At 41.6% G+C, this 15941-nt stretch overlaps 1 protein-coding gene across 2 annotated transcripts in view; it reads left to right on the forward strand.

Annotated features, from left to right (window-relative positions):
• Positions 1 to 15941, forward strand: part of Slc9a2 (solute carrier family 9 member A2) — a 91019-nt gene that overhangs the window by 37926 nt on the left and 37152 nt on the right. The window lies entirely within an intron of this gene.

Consider the following 15941-nt stretch of genomic DNA (forward strand, 5'->3'; position numbering starts at 1 on the left):
TTATATCAAAGACTAGGTTGTCTTATTGTAAGAAAAATTGAAAATAGATTTTTCTTACTCTTTGTTATAAAGAAATGAAAACATCAGTCAAATGAATGCTCATCTAATCTAGGCTATGCTGGAAAGCTACCTAAAAGTTATCTCTTGAGTTTCACATGAAATGTGACAATAAGCTTGGCGTTGATCTTGATTAGACACCAGAATTTTGTGAGGTTGATCACCATTCAGCGGGGTCCATGTGGCAGGCTGTAAAATATTCTTAACAAGGTTGCATAGCATAAACTGTTCCACACATTCTGGAATTGCTTCTGTATATCCATTTGAATAACCTTAGTGGTAGAAATATGTTCTGTAATAGATTTTAATAAAGGCAAGAGCTAAAATCATTGAAAGCAGAATTCAGTGAATAAGGGATGTGGTCATGTGATTTCAGTTTAGTTGTTAGGATATTAAGATCCAATCATTATTATTAAAAATTACGTTAATGGCTGGTTGCAGTGGCATATGCCTGTAATCCCAGCGGTTCCAGGAGACTGAGGCAGGAGGATCACAAGTTCAAAGCCAGCCTCAGCAACTTAGTGAGGTCCTGAGCAACTTAGTGAGTCTCTGTCTCAAAAAAAAAAAAAATCAGTTAATGTATCATTCATTATGACTGACTGTCCCTAATGAACTGACTTCTCACAATGGGCTGAAGAGCCATGCGCGGTGTTGCACACCTTTAATCTCAGTGACTCGTGAGGCTGAGGCAGGAAGATCACAAGATCAAAGCCAGCCTCAGCAATTTAGCATGGCTCTATGCAGCTTAGTGAGACTCAAAATTAAAAATTCAAAAAAAGGACTAGGGATGTCAGTGGTTAGACACCCTGGGTTTCATCCTTGGGACCAACCAAACAAACAAACAAAAATGAACTGAGGATTTGGATCCCCCTGAGGCCTTCAGTGTGTTGCTTCAAAGCAAGCTTCTCCTTGGATGTGGATATTTATGTGGCTTCTCAAAACAAGCCTAAAATATTATGGTCACACTCTCCATAGGGTTAGTGAGAAGCACCTTAGTAATGAATAATGAACAGCTTTACATTTTCAAAAATGGTGAACAAATATGTATTTGCAGCCCCACATTGCACTAGGCTGCAAGCTAGGACTGCTAAATGAAGTTAGAATTTTGCTGCTCTAAACAAAGTCCTCGTTCTTCCTGGAAATTTCTCTCCTAACCTGATTTAGGTGATGCTTTGACGAAAGATGATCTTGTTTTCCACCTTATACTTTTGCATCAGCAGCAGATGAGGTTTGTGGTGGAGGAAATCTAGGCCCCTGCAAAAGGAGAGTGGGACTCACTGTTGTGAAAGCCCTGGGTTGAAGGCTGGGTGGTGTCCTGTTTCACAGAGAGCCTAAATAAAGCAACATATTAATCCAGTTTGACCCAGTAATGAAATGTCTTCCTGGTTACTATTCATATCATTTGTGTGACTTCCAGTTTCCTCTGTTCTTTGAAGAGTGTCATTGGCAATATGTGGTCAGCTAGTCACAGGTCTATGAGAAGAGTGTGGGGGTGGGTCTCCGTGTCTGGTTTTGCAGCAGTGTTATTCTAGAAACAGTTTGTCGGGGTGGGGACCTTGAAGTGCAGAGCCTAGTATATGATCCTGGCTTTGTGCATATGTACATGTTCTAAGAGAACACTCAAAGAGTAATTATGTGAAGAAGTCATCTTACGTGGTGTTAAGGTCAGGAACTGGGCTCTCCAAAGATCCATAGGATGGAGAGATAGTTGAAGAGTTGGATGAGATGGGAATCCTGGTGCCTGAGATATGTCAGGAGGCCCAAGGTTGGCTGGAGTCAGAAAGCTCATGAGCATCAGATCCTGACCACCCACGAAGGCTGGGTGCCGGGTTCACTTGTACTGGAAATTCAGAAATCAGAGAGAAATAGAGCCATATGCTTTTGCCAGCGCAGGTAACTCTTGGCGGTGGTTTGTGGGTGGATGCTAAACACTGCCTTTCCTTCCGACTTTAAAGAGAGCTTGTATTTTATAACACAGTGTGGAGAAAATTCCTTTAGCATATTTGAATTATTTTGTCCTTGTACCTAGTGCACCAAAACAATGGATGAAGCCTTACATAAGATATTGAGGAGAAGTCAACATTTTTTGTGTCTAGAGTTACCATTTGCACTCACTGTCCTATGATAGGAAATGAAGGGACAGAGTCACACTGGCTGCCCTTTGTCCTCAGAAGTGATGCCATTTTCTAATGTGAGGGAATTCATACAGTATTCAAAGCCTGGTGGTGTGTGATGCTTCCATGTGGTGTAGATCACAGTTGCACGTGACACCACTCCCGCCACCTTGAAGTAAGTTGTGGCCCTTCCACATGGTAATTACCGTATTTACCTTGGGACATGTGGTCCAAGGAATCCAGTTTAATGATGTTATTAAAAGTGCACGTATATACACACCTCTTAGAGAATGAATAATTGGAGGGAGACTTAAATTGTACCAAATTTAAGAAACTCCTATCATATTTCATGCAAATTGCACTTCTTGCCATTTAAAAACGAATTTTAAGGTTAACGGGAGTGAAGATGCTTGTGGTGACAAACTTGAGAGATTGGAAAGGAAAATCTGGCAGAGACAGGAGGCGGTTGAGCCTCTAAAAAGCCCACAAAGGATTTGTATAAGGCCTGTAAAACTTGGACCACTTGAGTCTTGCCTGCTGTCCTCCTCCTTGGCCTCCCTGTCTTCTTCTACCTATCTTTCCTTCTCCTTCCCTTTTTCTTCTCCTCAGTGCTGGGGATTGAACCCAAGGCCTCATGCGTTGGAGGCCCTTGCTGTCTGCTGAGCTGCTCCCCAGCTTCAGTCCTGTTCTCTCCACACAGGAGCCTCACCTTGGGTAGACTCTTGTCCTAGAGTGAGATGGTTTAATGAGAAGGTAGTGGGGTGAAAAATAAACTTCCTTCCGTGTGACAGGAGACTTAGCTTTGGATTTAAAATGCAGCCAGTCTTTTAGGTAGGAGAAGCCTCGGGCAGGATTTGTGTCTTGATTTGTGTGGCAAAATGTGGGAAGCAGGTTGCTGTTTCTGCTGTCGGTTGTTCTCAGACCTTGATTTTGTATGTGTTCCACTGACAGCCAGTAACTGAGTAGTAGGCAATGGGGTCAGGTCTGGGTTTGGGGAGATGAGTTCTGGGCATGCTTAAGATTTGGTCTCCTCTTTGTGGTCTTTCCTAATTAGCACTTCATAACTGAATTTAATGTTAAGGAATTGTTTCTGCTCAGGACGGCTTTCAATTCAAGCATGAAGAGAGAAGATGAAAATCCTTATTTAAAAATATTATTCTGCCTGTTTATTCATTGGAATTGATTGTTGCCGTAGGAAAAAGTGTGTAAAGTGTGTGTGTGTGTGTGTGTGTGTGTGTGTGTGTGTGTTTGAGAGTTTGGTTCCCTAGCGTGAGACCTAAAGTTCAGGGGTAGATTCTGTTGTCCCCCAAACAAGAAATTTTGCACATCAACAGCAGCAGACACCTTCCAGGATTGAAGCACTTTCTCCAGAGACGTGGAAGGGATTCCTGTTAAGGCTTCCAGAAATTCTTGTCTTTGCCCATGTATTTCAGACTTGACATTCAGAAAAATACTCAGAGATAAAGCACTGACAGTCCGCCACAGACAATGGGGGACTTTATGTCATTTTACTTTGTTTACCTGAGGGCCTTAACAGCTGCCTCAAGTGATTGCTAAAAATCAGATCTCTGCAGATAAAACTGTAAGTACGAGTCATTCTCCTTTTTGGACATCTGGCTCTGGTCCTTACCTTGTACCACACACAGTCACCTGGGCTCTGATTAATGGGACATTGAAGGCACACTGTCATGCAGAGTGGCAAAACATGGCAAGAGGGTGACTGAGTATAGTGATACCAGCAGCACCCTGGGTCTCCAATGATAGCAGCAATCCAGTCCATTAAAAGGGGGGAAAAAATCACATTTAAATACATTCTTAAAAGAGAATTTAATAGGAATTTCCAGGATGAGAGGTTCGGGGATGGGATCTAGGAGCCCGTCCAACTGTCTGAACTGAGATAGTCACTCCTGAAGGCTGACAATCTTATTCCCTCTGCTCCCTGTTTTGCTTTATAGAGAGGACAATTGCCGTCTCTCTTGTAGCTTTGTTACTGAACCCAGGTCCATTTACTCACTGCTTGAAAAGGGCCCAATGACTTGAGCACAAGTTGTTGGGGCAAAGAAAAAGATTTATTCGGCAAGTCTGCAAGACTGGGAAGATGGCAGAGGAGCTCCTGAAAGAGCATCTTAATTCAACACAGGTTTAAGCTCCTTTTAGCTTTAGGAGGAAATGATTGCTGAAACCTGGTGGCTGGCAATCTGTTGATTTGCATCCTTCTTGCAGGCAGGAGGAGAGAGATTAGGGAATTTTCAGGTAAATGAACCTCATTCTGTTAGGTTAAATGATTAATGAGGGCTGTGTCCTCAGGGAGACAGAAGCTCTTTCCAGCCAAGGTGCAGCCACAGCTTCTCTCCTAGTTCCTCTTAACCATGCTTTGTGGCATTAGGAAACCACCTCTTCAAGATTCAAGGATATGAAATCATTACCCTATGTATGAGAAGGTTCCAGAATGACTAGGTCATGTTTACTGGGGTTCTCAAAGATCTAAAAAAATAAAAAATAAAATCATTTCAGAACATTCATAAAACATTACACAGAACATAATATTTATAACACACTTTGAACACATGGAGCCACTAGATCGATCTTTTGAAGTGTGAAGGACTGGCAGGCTGAGAGTTGGATGGAAGGGCTGGAGGGGTCAAGGCTGTAATCTGAGATCTGTGCCTCCATGGTTCCTATACTTCACTGGTTCACTGTATCTTCAATTATCCTGGAAAATAATAACTGTATTTTTAATTATGGTGTATACCTTCACTTTTATCAGAGACTTTTCAAAACTAAGCCATTTAAAAATCAGGTATGCCCACCTAAACATAAATACTGAATAAGTGGTGGGATAATAAAATAAGGCCGGAAATAGATACATAATAGAAAAACAAAATATATGTGTCAGTCAGCTTTCAATTCCTGTGACATAATGCTTGAGATAATCAACTTAAAAGGAAGAAAGTTTTATTTTGGCTCACAGTTTCGGAGATTTCCATGTACCGCTGATTGACTCTTGCTTTGGGGCCTTTGGTGATGCAGAACTTCATGATAGAGCATGTGATGGAGCAAAGTTGCTTGCCTCATGGTGGCTGGGAAGAGAAAGTGAGATAGGAGACAACCAGGGTCCCATGCCCCCTTCAAGGGCACACCCTCAATGACCCACAGGCCTTGGCTCCTAAAGGGTCCACTACCTCCCAATAGCATTAAAGACTGGGGACCACCCCTTTAAGATGTGGGCATCTGGGGGACATTTAAGATCCAAACTATAACTGCATATATCCCTTAATTTTCTATGTAACTTAAGAAAAGAGTAAAGACAAAGAATGATCAGAAAGCTTATTATTGTCTTTGATTTTCTTTTGCATCAATGTCTAAACTGCTGGTACGAAAAGGAAGAAGGAAATCTGAAATGCTAAAGCTTTAGTAATGCTAAAGCTTAGCCCTGGGTTGTAAATAACTCGTGAAATTATTTGTGTTTATTTTTATGGCTTGACCTTTTTAATGGAATAGATTCAATTGACAAATCCTAGTGTTTTCTTGGTTTCTTAAAGGATAAGCAAACAAACCAACAAAACAAAAAATTCTGTCCCTTCTTTATTTCCACAGGCCCAAAGGATTGGCCACCAGTCAGCAGTGGCTTTGCAGCACTTGAAATGTGATTAGTCCAAAGTGAACAATGTTCTAAGGTTAAGACAGATGACAGATTTACAAAACTTAGAAGGAAAAATGATCGTAGACTATTGTTGATTTTTAGATTGGTTGGGTGATGACATGATGATCTATCATTAACATGAGTTAAATGCATACAGTTTAAAAATTCACTTCATCTTTTTCTTATATTTGAACAACAGTGACTAGAAAGTTGAAAATCACACACACACACACACACACACACACACACACACACACACAGCTCCGATTTTATTTCTGTGGGATAGTATATTGTAGAACTCACCATTAGTTTTTGCTCTTTGGATTTCTGAAGACTTGGAGGAACTTTTATTCCCAGTGATAAAGCAAAAGAAAAAAAAGTAGAGCTCGAAAACATAGGAAAATAGCAGAGAAATGTTTTCCCTCCATCAGTGGTCATGAAGGTCTTGGTAAGGAAGATATCTTGAGAACAGGGAATATTGGGAAGGAAGGAGGAAGGAGAGAAGGAGAGGAAAGTGGAGAATTCTTCTCAAATGGCTTGTGGTAATTAAGACAACAAATTGAAGCCACCTTGAGAAGAGACAGAGTGTTATCCCAGGGCCACATTCAGAGTTTTTGTTTTATTTTCAGATGCTAGGGAACCCTTGCTCCTGCTACAACCCTCTGTGCTGAGCCGCACCCCAGCCCTCAGGGGTTTTGATTGAAACATCTTCCAAAGTCGGCTGAGCGGTGGAACTCTCTTTGGGGAAAAGTTGTGACGCTCAAGGGAGTGAGAAAAATACTTTAAAACAGATTCCCTGGGCTGGTGTGTGTGTGTGTGTGTGTGTGTGTGTGTGTGTGTGAACTTATTTTGCAAACTTATTCGGTATTCAACATTCAAAATAATGGATTTTCTTGCCATCTTCTAAGAGGTAAAGCAACATAAAGACAATATTTACATCTTTGTTTTCACTTAATTGAGGAAGAGTAGAAGCTGTAAATTAAGGGCACTAGGTTTTTATTCTCAAGAGATCCTTGATTTTGGGTGGAAGCAAAAAACAAAAAAGAAAGAAAGAATAAAAGGAAGGGGAGAGATAGAAAGAAAGGAGGGAGGGAAGAAAACTCTAAGCATACTCCACAGTTAAAGATTATTACGGATAGACTTTAAGGCAGGGCAGTCTTTCCCTGTCTCCTAATGTGTTTCTGATTCTCTTTCTGACACACGAGCAGAAGAGTTCATTTTCAAGAATACATTGATAGAATTCATAAGTCCAATAAATTCCAGATGATTGGCTTGTGAAAATCAATGCATTACATTCCTATGGTGACATTTGTAGCATATGGATATTGTTTGTCAGGTTGTTAGGACTGTTCTCCTTTAGTGTAGATTATAGGGTTAGTAGGGAATTCTTCAGGTAAGGGAAAAAAGTTGTTTGTGTGTTAAATTTAAGGGACACCAAAATTCCAAAATTTGCTGCTGGATTAAGAATTGATTCTCCAAGATCTATTTGAAGAATGGAGGCATTTTCATGAAAGGATAATGCTGTCACTATGTTGCTTCTGAAATAGATTCTTGACTGTTCTTTATGGTCACCTAAAAAAAAAAAAAAAGATCATTTCACTGCTGGGTTATGTTTCAAGAATATTGTACAAAATAATATTACTTTCTCTTCTTAGGTAGGCCATAAGGTACAACTAGATAATAAATGAGAAATGAAAAGTTTTGCAGTATTGCTTAAAAATTTCTTTTTCTTAAAAAAAAAAAAAAAGAAGTCAGTGAACTGAAACTGCAATGAGGTGAACTGTTAATGCCTAGTTAGGGCTTCTGAAAATGACGGGTTAGGACACAGCTTTAAATCTGTTTCAGCACCTTGGAGACAAGGTGCTGCCGGGGATGCAGCTGCCAGGTTGTTGAGGCTTCCATCTTGATTGTCCCTCAGGGTCCCTGTGCTGAAGGCTTGGTTACCAGCCTGTGCTGCTGTTGTTAGTTGGCAGCCTTTGAGAGGTGGGGCCTGGTGGGAGGAAGTTAGGCCTTTGGGGGCAGTGAGTGTCCTTGCAGGGGATATTGGTCCCTCTGCCCCTTTCTCTCTCTCTCTTTGCTCCTGGCCACTGTGAGGTGACAACACCTCTGCCATGCACACAGGCTCTCCTGTGCTCCCCGACACAGGCCTAAAGTGGCAGAGCCAAGTGACCATGGTCTGAAGCCTCTGAAACCATGAGCCAAGATCAACATTTCCTTCTTTTAGGTTGTTTGTTCTGGGTATTTCAATGAGAGCAGTCTGACTCACAGAGAGGGTCAAGGACTGCTCTTCCATGACACAGTAGGCCTCTGAGGACACTGATATCCCTTGCCCTTGTCTTAATCCACCTCTGTTTACTTCTCAGCCACCCTCTACGCAGGGGGGAAGCTGACCTGGTGGGTTTCCTTGGAGAGGAGAGGCTGGGAGCACTCTTGCTGCCCTGGGGTTTCTTGTGGTCTTTCTTTCTGCGGCCACTTTCTCCTTACCTCAGTCACACATGGGGTCTGACTTCTTTCAGTGTTCCGGGGAGACCAGGCCAAGTGGCCAATAGTCTGTCTTCCCAAATGTGTCCTCTGAGTTTATCCCCAGCTATTTGAGGTGACTTGAGTCGTCTGGTGTCCTTGCAGCCAAGAGTCCAACTCAAACAGGAGAAGGAAGCCCTGTGTTAAGGAGGGGAACCTGAATTGAACCAGATGAAGCTAGAAAAAGAGGGACTTACTGAGTTCTGTAAATAAATAAATTCCTGAAGTGGACAGGTGTGGATCTGGTTCTAGGACGACAGGACTAGGGTCTCCCAAGTCCACTGGACCGTACCTCTGTCAATATTGTCTTTCTTTGTGTGACGGCATCTTTTAGGTTAATCATTTCCAAAGCATAAAACCAGAGTGACAGACAAATTGGGATGTATACATCAGAACCCTCGTCACTGAGAGTAGAGTGAGATCTAGCCAGAACCTGTGGGGAAAAAAGTTCAAAGGAAAGACTATGATTGGTCCAGGGCTTTGGAGACTCTGATTGGATCATACTGTGTCATAGGACCAGCCCTTGTGGGTGGAGAAGTAGGTCTGTTACCAGAGAAGGCAGTGAATTTCAACTCACTTTGAGATGGCCATCGCAGACGGTGTTGCAAGTTATCCAGGAAAGCTGACCCCCTATGATTGAGGCCTCGGTGATGAAGAGGAGGACATTGTGGGAAGAGGGAGAAGGGAAATCAAAGTTCTGCTTCTAAGAAGCTGAACTCTAGGGTGGTGAGAAGGGCCGTGCTGGCCTCTTGTTGTATAGTCAGTTGGGAGTCACTGGGATCTTTGAGCAAAGAAATAATTGGGTTTCTCTTTTATGGTGAGTACAGGATCAGACTGCTTCTAGAACTGTTTTAGACCACTACACATACACATACAACTGATGATAAGTTGCTGAGGCTGCCTTTGAATTTACCATCCTCCTGCCTCTGCCTCCCGAGTTCCTGGGATTACAGGCGTGTGCCCCCCATGCTGGGTACAATGATGATATTTTAATGATACCATGGAGGTACAAGCTGGAGGTCAGACCCCTAAGCTGGTCAGCTGCCCCAGGGCTCAGAAACATCTGTGCAGGGAGGAAATGACCCTATACAGCAGAGTGAAGATGCTCAGGTGAAGTCCCAGGAAGGAAGAATTGATAGCCGTGTCATTAGATCCATAGTAGTCCTCTAAGGTCTGGGATGGGGACCAGGCATTTGTGTTTTCCTAAGAATTTCCAGTCATCCTGTGGTCTCCAGACCCACTCTTCTCATACACGTGTGAGAGCTTTCAGAAAGCAGTGGCTTGTGCTGATGTTCCAGGGCTCATGTGAAACCCTGGAGGTACTCTGTATGTACATCCAGTTCAGGGCGGGTGGCCTCCTGTGGAGAACCCACCTGCAGCCTCCCTCCAGCACACACCTAGAGTTCTCCACCAGGAGAACTTTAACCCCATCATCCAGATCTTTGCAAATCTCCTGCCCTTCGAAGCCTTTCTCAACAGTTCCCCCAAAGTGTCAATAAACTCCATGGGTCCTATGTTGTTGCCTCACGCCTCATTACACTTTTGACAGCGAGTTGTGATTCTTTTCATGTTCTCTCCCCATGAAACCAGGATTGCCTTAGGTGCCAATAAGTGATACATAAACATTAGTTGAATTGCACTGGAAACATTTATAAAGGAGAAAAAAAAATGATCCAGAGAACCCCCAAAACGAGTTAGGCTACATGAATGATGCACCATTTATGATACTTCAAATTTCCTTATTTCATTTTTGGTATTTTTAAGAAAGGTTCTTCTTCGGTATTTATGCTTGGGTCCTCCTTTGAAAAAACAATTTTTTTCTTTGCATTTTCTCATATGTCAAGTTCACTTTCTCTTGGTTGTCAGGTTTCCTGGAGGAGGCAATTCACTCCATAGTAAATTCATGCCCTGGAAGAATTAATTTACTTCACATGAGTGAGTACTTGATTCTGAGCCCACTCAGTGTACACTGAGTCACCACAAGACCTGACTTTAATCAATACATGGAAAGTTTTTTAATGGTCTTCATCATTGCTAGTTCTTGGCATTGAGTATGCTTTCATATTTTGCAGAGTTTTAATTGAGGATGTATTAGTTAGACTATAGTTTCCTTTTATTCATACTTTTAAAGATCATGTACAGATATGGAAGAGGAACAAATGAATTTTGCAACATTTTATTGGTCTAACTCACTCTAAGCAGTTCAGATTCCAGGAAGAGTGTTCTGATCTGAGGACAGAAAGTAGAGAATTGACCACACTTTAAAAAAAAAAGAAAAGGCATTTGTATTTTAGAGGGAAATTACTTGTGTAGTCTCGTTACCATTTGCTGTGAACAGTATGTATACACACATGTAATTATATATTGACTTCCCAACCAGAAATCTGCCTTCACTATCCCCCTTCCACATTGAAACCTGATCCCTTGGATTTTGAAGATCAGAACCTAAACCAAGCACTCTGGACCTTCCTTATACTACTCTTGGCCAACACTCACTGAACCTGAGCGTGGTATCACCACAGACACAGAAACATGCCAAGCAGAGGTGAATATGGGACCATTCTATCCCAAAGCACACATTCTGAGGAAGGAAAACTAATTTCCATAGAAGGCAGGCTTCACTGAGCTCTATTGGAGTCAAGGAGTACTATAGAGAAAAGTATTGGTTGGGATTTTCTACTCAGATAATGGTCCAACAGCAGAATAGCTAAATAGAAAGCCTGTCTTTTCCCCTGAAGGCTCTGGAGGTGGTATTAGCTGTCCTGATTTTCCCCTATGCTGTATTTTGAGTGATACAGGAATGAAGAAAATTTGAATTGGTGGTGAGTGCAAAAACCACTAATTACAGTGCTTTCACTTCTCCATCTCTAAATTGGTGATAATCACCATACATTTATGTTAAAGCGAGTCAAGATAATAACAAAGCAGAATCCGCCAGTGAATTCTATACATGACTGACCTCCTTGTGGTCCCACAAAATGCAACCTGACACCTGTCAAAACATGGGCGTGTTTTGGAATGTCAGATGGACCAGGTGCTACAATGGATTCTGAAGATAAAATGAGGAATCATTGTAGGGAACAAATTATCTCCATCCTCCAGGTCCATGCCCCTCCAAATCTCTCCTCCACGTGTCCTTCAGAGTTCTCTTCCTAAAATATAGATCTTTTCACATCACCCTACCCTTTCTATTAACAATCCATCCATGCAGTTACTGACTCAGAATGCATTTGTGCTATATAATTTGTGCTATATAAAATAATTTTCTTTTTCTTGTTGGAGTTTCCAGTTGTATCTTTGAAGAGATGGAGATATAGACTAGAGATAATCTTACAATTTTAATATTAATTATATAATCAAAGATATAATTTTTTCATATTCTCCTTCAGTCTTTTGAATAAAATTTAAGCCTTTAAACTTTAAGTATTAACATGACATTATCTTGCCCCTAACTTCTTCCGTCATCACCTCTTAATATTGTCATCTCCCTTTCCTCCAGGTGGCAGAATCAGTCAGCAGGTTCCTGAAAATGCCAACTTCTTCATTTCCTTCCTACCTTTGTACATACCCACATCTTTTCCTTGAATGACAGTCAGTCCTCCATGTTTGCAGAGTCCACATCCATGGGTTCCACCAACTGCAGATCAAAAATATTCTCCACCTCCTAAATGATGATAATCACCATACATTTACATTACAGTGAACCAAGGTAACAACCCAGCAGAATCCACCATGAGTTCTGTACATGACTGTTCTATTCTAGACATGTGCAAACCTTTTCTTTCCTTGCCATTGTCCCCTTATCAATACAGGATAATAACCACTTCCATATATTTACATTATATTAGGTATGATAAGTCATCTAAATACATCTAGGATGTATGTAGGAAATATGTCAATATTAGGCCATTTTGTAAAGAGGACTTGATAATCCTCAGGTTTTCTATGGGGGCTCCTGGAACCCAACCCCTGCAGGTACTGAGGGACAGTTGACTTCCCTCTTCCTTTCCTTGCTTGCTGAGCCCTCATTTGCTGATGGAGATCTTGCACAGATGTCCCCGCTATGTGGCAGAAGGGGCCTTTCCTTCCCTGCACTTCCAAAGCATCCTTCTCCTTGCTCATCCCTAGACCATGCAGCTCTGTGTGACAAAGGGCTCTTCATGACCCTTTTCACCCTAAAATGAGGACTTCTGATGGTTCAGTACTCTCTGGCTTGCTTTCACCTTCCTCAATCCCAGCTCAGAAACTGGCCCAGAGAAGATGCTCAGAAAATGTGGGTTGATATTGAACTGCTATTCACAATCATGTTAACTCATGTGTACGTTAGGAAAGAGTGACATGCAGTGGAGGGGGAGGGGATGATTCAAGGACACAAGCTAATAAAGGCAAGGTTATCCTGGGAATATAAAAGGCCTATAGTATTTTTTTTTTCTGAAGAACACTTTGGGGTTAAGAAGTTCAACTAGAATTTTCTAAAACATAATGAGTTTAGGCTGTCATTTTAGTGTGGATGTTATGACATCGATGTTACAGAGTGAGTATAACAAGTTGTGGGTTTCAGGTATAAAATCTTCATGTGATGAGGAATGAAGAAATCTCACTTCTCCACGTCATGCTACTGTACTATGCCATGACATGAGATTGTACCCAAAGACACTCCTGGCCACATCCTCCAAACTGAGTAAAGCTGAGGAGTGGCACACCCTAGCCCACACCTTTTGCCAACTCTCTAATTAATTGTCTTGTGATTCTTCTAGAAAAAATGAAGGGGAATCTGATTTTCTGTGATGGAGGAGACAAAAGTTTTATTCTTTTCTGTTCCTGGGAGAATGTATTGCCTGTACCTCCCTACTGTAGAGAGATTAGCTCATTTGAAGTTAGTGTAATTACAACACTGTGAAGGCGAGGTGCTTTGACTTCTGTCACAGTAGATTGCAACAACAAAAATCTCTTGCCATGAAAACACCTCCAGTTCCCTTGCTTGAGTGGTTATGTGTGTCAGATTTACATGACAGACAAGAATGAGAATTGTGAAACATTTGCCCCCCAAGATGCTTCAGTGCTGTACACATGCACACACTTCCTGAGTAGGGCACTATTGGGTGCCAGGGCCTCCGGTACCTCCCTGGGGTGCTCTTCCCTACTAAGTGATGCTGGTAGGAAACTGTGTCAGGTTACAGCAGGGTGTCTGGCCAGCATGAGCCTCTCTTCTGGTGTCATGTTAATGATACAAAAGCAATGGAAAGCAACCCTGTGGACATTCGTGTAAAATTCATTCATTTATTATTCCTGCAACAAAGCTTTGCTTTCTATCATTTCTAAATAGAGATGTTTGTTATTTGCTCATGTAGTGAGCTAAAGATGAGTTTTTGCCCGAATGGTTTACTTCTTGCCCAATAAATGATGTGTGCATGATTTCAGAGGGAAGTGTTTAGTACATTCACAAAAAAGCACTATTTCTCAAACTTGTGAATATTAGTTTCAAATGATAAAAAAAAAAATCAAAATCCAAGAGGGATGTAAGAAACAAGGGCTTATCTAATAATAGTGCACATTAACAGGAACTTTGCTGTGTTGGGTACTGTGCAAACACATTGTATGGTCATGTCAATTAAACCTCTCAACAGGTTTAAGGGAGCATGTTCTGCTATCATTCCCACTTTTATAAATGGGAGAACAAAGGCAGCCAGAGGTTTAGTTAATCAAGATTACACAGCTAATCATTGTGGTCCAGGGTGTATTTCAGGTAATCTTATACAAATAAGGAAGAAGGGTCTCAACTCTATAACTAACATTGCTTAATTATGTAAAATGAAAGTTTCAGGGTAGAACTGGGTAAAGGGTGTTTTGGTGTCCTTTATTCTCCATATCTGTCTATACTATAACTTCACAGCACACCCGGTCTGAAGCACCTTTTGCATAGAATTAAAGAGTTTCCAGGGGTAAAATAACCAGTATAAATGATACCTGTTACTGATTTTCTACTTTCAGTGTTTGAGAAAGGCCTACTGGCTTGAGTTGGGTATATGTCTTTTCTTTACAAAACAGTTCCCATTCAGATTCTTAACTTAATCTAACTTTTGCCCTTGTTATTTTATATTTGGAAATCTTACTTTCATATAGTCTGGTTAAAGAAAAATTAGGCCAAAGTATTAATGATGAAAATTTTTAGCAATACACCTTAGCTCGTGGCCCCCAGAGATGCCCATATTTTAATTATTGGAACGTGCTAAGATCTTCCCTCACAAGGCAAGAGGGACATTGCAAATGAACCTAAATTAGAATCTTGAGATAGGGAGGTTGGACAGAATTATCCAGGGGGCTTCCAGTAATTCTCATGAGAGAGAGGGAGGGGAACTGAAGTCAGAGGAGATGTGGTTAGGGGAGCAGGGTGATATGACCACAAATCAAAAAATTTAAGCAGCCTCTAGAAACTAGAAAAAGTGAGGAAGAGATTTCTCTGGGACCCTCGAGAAGGGATTCAGCCTTGTCAACACCTTGAATTTAGCCTTGGGAAAATGATTTTTGGTTTCTGACTTCTGGAGGTAGAAGGTGATAAATTTGGGTTCTAAACAGCTTACATTGGTGGTTGTTTCTTCCAGCAGTCAGAGGAAATGAACACAGGCTTGTGCCCAAGAATGGATGATTCAGGGCATGTCAGGGAAAGGAAGACCCCTCCCATCATAGACCACTGGGCTCATCAAGAATATGGGCAGGGTGAGAGTTAAGTAGTCCTGCATGGGCACTGGTTTGCAAGCAGACTGCCTGCTGTACACCCTGGCACCGCCATTTATGAGCTGTGTAATCTTGAGTAACTGAACCTCTGTCTGCCTTTGTTCTCCCATTTATAAAAATGAGCATGATAATAGAACTTGCCTTGTAAACTTAATATGAGGTTTAACTGACATAATCCATACAAAGTGTTTGCACAGAACCTTGGCACATAGTAAAGGTGCTGTAAACATGGACTATTATTAGATAACTCCAAAGGTTTTACTGAGAGAGAGAGAGAGAGAGAGAGAGAGAGAGAGAGAGAGAGAGTATGTCTGCTGAAATTTATTAGCACATTTAATAAGGCCACTCTTTCTATTGGGAAATCACATAAATAGTGCTTTCTGTACTCACATAAGGCTAAAAAGAAACACCTACTTGTTCTGGAGGCAGTGGCATTGTGGCTAAAGTCATGGTCCTTGCATTGGTAGAATCTGTTTGTTTTAATAGGGGGCACAAGAATAAACACACCTGCTTTCTATGCAAGAAACAGGTCTGTTTTTTTGCAGTGAAACAAATTTGTGGTTGCCCTAACTCAGAGGACCCTAAGGTCCACCTCCTTCTGCCTGTTCTGATGCTCAAGGTAGGCAGAGCTCCTTAAAGTATCGGATATATTCTTGGGATAAGGGGGACCAGGAGGCGGGGCAGAGAGGGGAGGTGCGTGTAGGGTCACTGGGCTCTTGAGTTGTGGGAATGTGGAAACCTTCAGAGATCATGACTGGCAGCTGGTTGTCACTGTGTGAAAGGTGGGGTGGCTCACTTTCCTTCCGTCTTCCTCTTTCATTTTACAGCACCTTCAGACAATGAAGTCCTTTTGATGCTTTATAGTAACTGCT

This window comes from Callospermophilus lateralis, chromosome 14, assembly GCF_048772815.1.
Source record: "Callospermophilus lateralis isolate mCalLat2 chromosome 14, mCalLat2.hap1, whole genome shotgun sequence".
NCBI lineage: Eukaryota > Metazoa > Chordata > Mammalia > Rodentia > Sciuridae > Callospermophilus > Callospermophilus lateralis.